An 8,636-nucleotide genomic window follows, 5' to 3' on the forward strand; every position below is an offset into this window, starting at 1 on the left:
AGACAAGAGCTGCATATGATTACCTGCTGGACCTTAAGCAGCAGTTGCAAACGGCATGCAGTTATGCAACCCGCAAATCAGAAAATGAGAAAGATAAAGCAAAGAGCTACTACGATAGATCAGCCACAACCAAAGATATCAAAGTGGGGGATCATGTGCTGATATTGAAGCCCCAACTATTAAACAAACTTGAGCTAAGGTGGGCGGGACCTTACGAAGTCTTAAAAAAAATCGGAGATTTGGACTATGTTATTAAAACAGGGGACAGCACTAAGGTGGTCCATGTAAATCGGATGATGCTGTACCATCACAGACAAAAACCAAACGACAGCAAGGGACACCCCATGTTAGCGGCAGTGTCAGGAGTGGTGGAGGCAGAAGAAGAAAACCAAGTATCACTAACAGATGAGGAGGACATGGAACCGGGTATCACATTGGACACAATAAAAACTCCCCACATACTGGAGGAAACTAAGTTAAGTGATATCAAAATAGGGGACACCCTGACAAAAACACAGCGGACGGATCTAGACAAAATTATCCAAGAGTACACAGCTGTAATTAGCAACTTACCTGGAAAAACAAGTTTACTAGAACATAAAATAAAACTGACCAACACCAGAGCAATAAGAACGAAACCCTACTGCATACCATACGCTCGAAGAGAGCTTATGAAGAAAGAGATGGACGAAATGGAGAGACTGGGAATAATAGAGAGGTCCGACTCCGACTTCAGCGCACCTGTAGTACTAGTTAAGAAAAAAGATGGGTCGACACGGTTCTGTGTTGACTATAAGAGACTTAACGCAGTCACAGTCTACGACGCGGAACCCATCCCAGATACAGATGAGCTGTTCGCTAAATTAAAAAGGGCAAAACATTTTACTAAACTCGACCTCACAAAAGGGTATTGGCAGATCCCCATGCAAAATGACAGCAAAAAACTCACCGCATTTGTCACACCCTGGGGCCTATTTCAGTTTAATTACCTGCCCTTTGGCCTATGCACGGCACCCGCCACATTTGCCAGATTAATGCGAGTCGTATTAAAAGACTTGGAAAATGTGGTGTCATTTTTTTATGACATCTGTATCTACAGCGAGACATGGGAGGAACACCTTATGGCAATAAAGGCGGTGTTGAATAGATTGAAGGACGCGGGCCTGACAGTAAGACCTGCCAAATTAGAGCTAGGGTTTGAAAAAATTAATTTCCTAGGGCACATAGTGGGGAGGGGGCTACTGACACCAGAGAGAAACAAGGTAAACAAAATCTTAAATGTAGCAATACCCACCACAAAGAAAGAGGTAAGATCTTTAGTGGGTCTTATAGGGTATTATGCTAAATTTATACCAGAATTCAGCGAGGCCAACGCAATACTAACAGACTTGTTAGCAAAGGGTAAACCTGAAAAGGTCGTGTGGTCAGATGAATGTAACCGTGTTTTAAGACTGGTCCAGAAACACTTGAACTCAGAACCATTTCTTATTTTACCTAATATTAATGAGCAATTTATCCTCAGGACCGACGCCTCGTCACGAGGTATCGGGGCAGACCTGATGCAAATGAGAAATGGGGTCCTGAGACCAGTAAAATACATCAGTAGAAAACTCCAACCGAAGAGACTCGGTACTCTACTATAGAAAGAGAGTGCCTAGCAATTGTCTGGGCCACAGGCAAACTAGCGTTGTATTTATACAACGCTAGCTTTGTACTGCAGACGGACCAGCGTGCTCTAAAATACCTTCATAAATGTAGGTTCAATAATGCCAGACTGACACGCTGGTCCTTACTGCTACAGGAATATAAATTTACTATAGAACACATTCCGGGGAGTGATAATCTTCTAGCTGATTTTTTGTCAAGAAATTTTAGATCGGGAGTCTGAGATGTAAATTGTAATTTAAACCACAGATTTGTTTGTTTTTTTTTCTGTTTTTTTTTCGGTTATTTTTACTCGGTTGTTTGTCTTGGATTCATGTACAAAGAGATGTATAAATGCATTATTTATTTACTCTCCTCTTGGTGTAGTATACCTGTCGAATCATTTTTGTTTTGTTTGTTTTTTTAAATTATTTTATTTATTTATTTATCTATTTTTTCTCTGTTTGTTTTCGCCCTCTAGGTTAACTTAGGATTTGGGGATTTAGTTAGTATTTGTAGTATGTACTACAAATACTTGGGTGGGGGGGGGGGGGGGCAGTGTTACGGGTCAGTTGTAGGTTAGACTAGAAAAGGATAGAATGATCTAGAATTAGGGGAGAGTGAGTGTGTGAGTTGAGTTTACCCTAGAATATTGTTAACCCCGGTGTGTTTGTGTATTGTTATCCCAAGGTCGAATGCGGTATAAAAGCTGGAGTGAATGGTTGTCAGGGGTTAGTTAGTTGGCAGGGTTTGGTCGAGGGCTATGTTGTAATGTAATATGTGAGACCTAATAAACGTATCGAACGTTAACCCGAGTCGTTCTTGAATTCGAATCTAACCCGGACGTGACACAGACAGACAGACAGACAGACAGACAGACAGACAGACAGACAGACGGACGGACAGACAGACAGACAGACAGACAGACAGACAGACAGACAGACGGACAGACGGACAGACAGACAGACAGACAGACAGACAGACAGACAGACAGACAGACAGACAGACAGACAGACAGACAGACAGACAGACAGACAGACAGACAGACAGACAGACAGACAGACAGACAGACAGACAGACAGACAGACAGACAGACAGACAGACAAACCGACAGACAAACCGACAGACAAACCGACAGACAGACAGACAGACAGACAGACAGACAGACAGACAGACAGACAGACAGACAGACAGACAGACAGACAGACAGACAGACAGACAGACAGACAGACAGACAGACAGACAGACAGACAGACAGACAGACAGACAGACGGACAGACGGACGGACGGACGGACGGGCGGACGGACGGACGGACGGACGGACGGACGGACGGACGGGCGGGCGGGCGGGCGGGCGGGCGGGCGGGCGGGCGGGCGGGCGGGCGGGCGGGCGGGCGGGCGGGCGGGCGGGCAGGCGGGCAGGCGGGCGGGCAGGCAGGCAGGCAGGCAGGCAGGCAGTGTTTTTGATCGTTGGATGTGACCTGGGAAAGTGGCAAAGCCCCCTAATAACAACCCCCCCCCCCCCAAGAAAAGAAAAGATGCTTGAAAGCAAACGAGTTTTTTTAATTTAACTGTTATCTCCCTTTGTATATATTTTAAAAGTGTACGTGACGTCAGTAGCGTATCACGTGACCTTAATTGTCGTGGACGGTGTGTCGTTTATCACAGCGCCGCTTCTCAACAGTTGTTGTGTTCACACGCTATCCAGTGTGTATAGCAACTGCCCCTGTAAACTACACACCACATAGCAACCGTGTCTTGAATGTACACACTCCGTCGTCAACAATAAAAATAGATCAATCAGAGTTATGGCATTGGTTGGTAGTTAATGTCATGAAAAATCGATTACACCTGATAAAGAAATACACGAACATATGACGGAAATGTTCATTGAAGCGGAAAATATAAAAATAATGTGTATATAAATCTGAACATTAATGCAAAGTTAGTTATGAAATTTAAATGTTCAAAAGAGGAAATTGTAAGTGTAAAAACTGTAATACTTTAGTTTTAAAAAATATTAAATTACTGAACGAAGAAATTGTTTTGCAATTATATTTTACAATTAGCTCTACTTAATCTTGAAATTGGGCTTTGAAAGAAAAGTTTTTAAAATTAAATTTTAACAGATCAATTACTTTAAAACAACTCTTTTGGTTTAATAGTCTAGCCTTGGAAAAAATTTTCTGATTGTTAAAATAAAACGTATTACATGGTCCTCAGTGGCCCATGTGAGATTTTGGGGCCGATACTGAAATGTTTGTTTGCAGCCAAATTGCACGCCTGATTCAATTTAGTGACCGTTTGTAACGCCCCTTAATATCCATTGTCTATCACACTGTTTAGACCGAACGTAGTCGCCATAACGCTCACCGGAAAGACCAGGGCGCAAAATCACATCATGCTGTGGGGCCGTCTAGCAAAATTAAATCCCCCTCCCATTACCACCACCCCACCCACACCTCCCAGAAAACGGGCGCTGCCCGTGCAAAATAAAAAAAAAACATTTTTTTACATAAACCTCACATGAAGTGTTGTTATTAACTCCCCAAAGTTTGATGGTGATCGGATGAACGGTGTCAAACCGCAATCGACTTTTATTTTCATATACCATATACAGAGAAAATTGTACCCTCCCTTTGCGCAGCCATTGCGAAATTAAAATAAAAGATTTTTAACAGAATCCTTCCCTGTAGTGTTCTAATAAAATCCCCAAAGTTTAATGGCGATCGGATGAACGGTGTCAAACCGCAATCGACGTTTATTTTTATATACCGTTTATAGAAAAAATATGCACCCTCCTGTGGCGCCGCCTTTGCGAATTTAATTTTTTTTCCGCAAAGACCTCCCAAGAAATATTATTAGCAACTTCCCAAAGTTTCATGGCGATCGTGTGAACAGTGTCACTGCAATTCATTTTAATTATTTTTATATGCAACATGTAGAGAAAAATCGCACCCTCTACTTGCGAAATTAAAAATATTTTTTTACAGAACCCTTCCCTAGAGGTTTCTAATGAACTCACCAAAGTTTGATGGCGATCACATGAACGGTGTCAAACCAAAATAGACTTTTATTTGTATATACCGTAGGCCCTACATACAGAAAAATCGCACCCTCCCGTGGCGCTGCCCTTGCGAAAAAAAATTGTTTTTTACAGAACCCTTCCCTAGAGTTTTCTAATGAACTCACCAAAGTTTGATGGCGATCATAAACGGTGTCAAACCAAAATCAACTTTTATTTGTATATACCGTAGGGCTTACATACAGAAAAATCGCACCCTCCCGTGGCGCTGCCGTTGCGAAAAAAAAATGTTTTTTACAGAACCCTTCCCTAGAGTTTTCTAATGAACTAACCAAAGTTTGATGACGATCGGATGAATGGTGTCAAACCAAAATCGGCTTATATAGAGAAAAAACAAATCGCGCCCTGCTGGGCGACACCCCTGCATATTTTAAATTTTATTTTCCGCAGAAAACTCCCCAGGATAATTCACAAAAACTTCCAAAAGTTTCACAGAGATGTGATAAGAGGTGTAGTAATGCACAAAAGACAAGCAGACAGACACACACACACATATACATTGCTTTATATATATATATATATATATATATATATATATATATATATATATATATATATATACTAGCGTACCCTTCCCCGCGCGTTGCTGCGGGAATATAAGTTAGTCCTATGGAATATATAAAAATGGTTTCATCCATGCGTTACCAATTCTATGTTCTAAGACGCGTAACCTTGTTTTCTAAAACTGAGTTATTCAAATATAAACAATGCCTACGCTTTGATCATAAATATAGGGACACGGGTTTACCTACACTACCAACACTACCGCATGAAAACCTTACTTTAATCACTCACCAAAATAATAAGGTAGAATCCACTTCGGTGACCGCCCATGTGTAGAGGGGCGCTCTAGGGAGCCGGTGATTACACTAACGCAAAGGCGTCGCGTACGGCCCTGGCTACAATTAACATAGGCGCCATAGTGCTCACAGAATAACCCAGAGCACCAAATAGCATCCGGAAACAATGATGCAGATTGATTCGATCGCTTAAGTGACACAAATGAACAGAATTTTTAACACGTAGAAAAAAAGAAAATTTGACGTGTTATAAACATCAGCGTGGCTGATGCAATTTGTTAGCGTTACTAATAGTGTATTATTAGAAGCTCGATCTCAATGTATAATTGGATCGTTTAAAAATAGATGCTAATTGCATCATTCGCAAAGTTACGAAACTAAATAGAAGGATTTCCTCGCGTAACAAAGTTAATTTTTGAAGTATGACTTTTATTTATTTTTTTATTTTCCCTTCTAAACTTATTTTTTTTTACGGAAATAGTTAATAATGTAACCTTGGTTAATTTTTCCTGATTATTTAAAAAAACTATTACAGGACCCTCAGCAGCCCGCATGAGCCTTTGGGGTCCGAAACTAAATTTTTTGTTTGCAGCCAGATCGCACCCTACCAGGGCGCCGGCTGACTCGCCTGATTCTATTTAGTGAGCGACTGTAACGGCCCATCTTATCCATTGTCTACCGCACTGTTTTAGAACAAACATAGGTGCAATTGCGCTTACAGGAAAGACAAGGGCGCCAAATTGATCCCTGCAGGGGCGCCAGGGGAAGCGCCTGGTCAATGATTATTCTTGTTCATCGGGTCTTTAGTGTATAGCCTTTTTTAAGTTAACGTATGCGCCATAGTGTTCGCAGGGGAACCCTGGGAGCTTCTAGTTGTGCAATATATAGGGCGCCGACGGTTGCGACTGTTGAAGTTTTAACGCTGACTTCAATAGTACCCCTTATCCGCAATGCAGCGCGCACGATTAACAGATGCCACGTGCTAACATAGCCGCTCTGGAACTATTTGCGCCAAATTGTGTTTTGACGAAAATCGCGCCCTCGCAGGCACCACCCATATCATATTTTCATTATTTTGTTCACAGAAACCTTCTCGGGAATATTCTCATCAACTCCTCAAACTTTCAGGATACTCGGATGATAGCTGTCGAACCAAATCTGACTTTTATTTTTTATTAACCGTATATAGAGAAAAATCGCACCCTCCTGTGGCGCCACCCTTCCGAAATTAAAAATGATTTTTTTTACAAAAACCCTTCCCCAGAAGGTTTTAGTGAACTCACCAAAGTTTTATGGCGATCGGATGAAGGGTTAAAACAGCAATCGACTTTTATTTTTATATACCGTATATAGTGAAAAATCTCACCCTCCCGTGGCGCCGCCCTTGCGAAATTTAAAAAAAATACTTTTTGCAGAACCCTTTTAGGTAGTTTTCTAATGAACTCACCTAAGTTTGATGGCGATGGGATGAATGGTGTCAAACCAAAATCAACTTTTATTTTTATATGCTATATATAGTGAAAAATCGCACCCTCCCTTGGCGCCGCCCTTGCGATATTATAAATCATTTTTTTACAGAACCCTTTCCTGGAGTGTTCTAATGAACTCAACAAAGTTTGATGGCGATCGGATAAATGGTGTTAAACCAAAATCGACTTTTATTTTTATATACAGTATATAGAGAAAAAACAAATCGCGCCCTATTGGGACGCCACCCCTGCGATTTGAAATTTTTTTATCAGAAACCTCCCGAGGGATATTCTCAACAACTTCCCAAAGTTGCACGGCGATGTGATGAGAGGTGTAGTAATGCATAAAAGACAAACAGACAGACAGACAGACACACACATAATTGCTTTATAGATATGTTACGGTCAAAGCATTGGCAAATATTGCCTATCATTTACCGGCCAAATTCCGTAACTTTTCTTCATTCCGGCCTTTGGCCGGCCAATCCGCGGACTGGCCATGGTGGACCGGCCAAAGTCTGAAATGGTTCTCGATTTCAGCCTTTGGCCGGCCAGGAGGACTAGCCATAGTGGACCGGTCAGTCCGAATTATAAGATTATCTGGCTAGGGACAAGGTTCGAATTAGAAGATCATGAGGGGTTGGCGTGGTCGAGTCGGTAAAGCTCATGGTTGCATAACCGAGTATTATCTGCCAGAGGGTTTAAACTCGTGACTTTTTTCGAATTTATCAACCACGAGCTTTGCCGACTAGACCATGCTTCCATCACAATTAAGGATTACGTGTCAACTGGTTATGCGCCATTGAGGCCATTGACTCCGATTTCAGCCTGCTTTTCTTTTTGGATTTGCAACTATAGCCTTTGTCCAACCAAGAACAAACTACAAGGCAGCAGTTGTTTGAATTTGGATTTGGAGTTGTCTCTCCTAGAAGAGTGGCTGTCCCCAGCTAACGAGCCTCATCTGCCCGATGGTTCGAACTCTAGACTTTTCGGTTTAGCAACCATGAGCTTTACCGACTCGACCACGCCGATATCTTGTCTTCGTGTTGTCGAGTATACTAAAAGTAAATATGTTCACTGTTTGGGAGGAAAAGGGTTTAAGTAATGTTAGTATTTTGAAGAATGTGTTTTAAGTTTAGTCAGAAGAAAGTCACAATTTACATTTATTCTGATTGATAAACAACACTCTCTCTCCTAATCACATACCCTTTAAATGTATATATCGCCATGGGCGGAAATATGCACTTTTTTTACTTTCACGTATATACGAAGTATAGAGAAAGTCTTGTAATCGTGCAAAAAAAAAAAAAATTTTCGACGTTTCACACCTCACTGATACGGAAAAACATAATTTTGCAATCTTGTCCGTATGTCTGTGTGTCTGTCTGTGTGTCTGTCTGTCTGTCCGTGTGTAAACACGATTACTTGAGTACCGTTACAGCTAGGTTGATGAAATTTAATATATAAGTATTTAATCAAAATCGTAGATCCGTATCAACTTTTGAGCGATTTCCGATAAACGGAAGTGGTACTTTTTCTACTTTGAATTTTACAAAAGCCTATAACTTGAGTACTATTTCAGATAGATAAATGAAATTTCATATGTATGTAAAAGATCTAATTCTCTACCTTATATTA

Source organism: Physella acuta, unplaced genomic scaffold (assembly GCF_028476545.2).
Source record: "Physella acuta isolate Inbredline_101_S28 unplaced genomic scaffold, ASM2847654v3 ptg000878l, whole genome shotgun sequence".
NCBI classification, from domain to species: Eukaryota; Metazoa; Mollusca; class Gastropoda; family Physidae; genus Physella; species Physella acuta.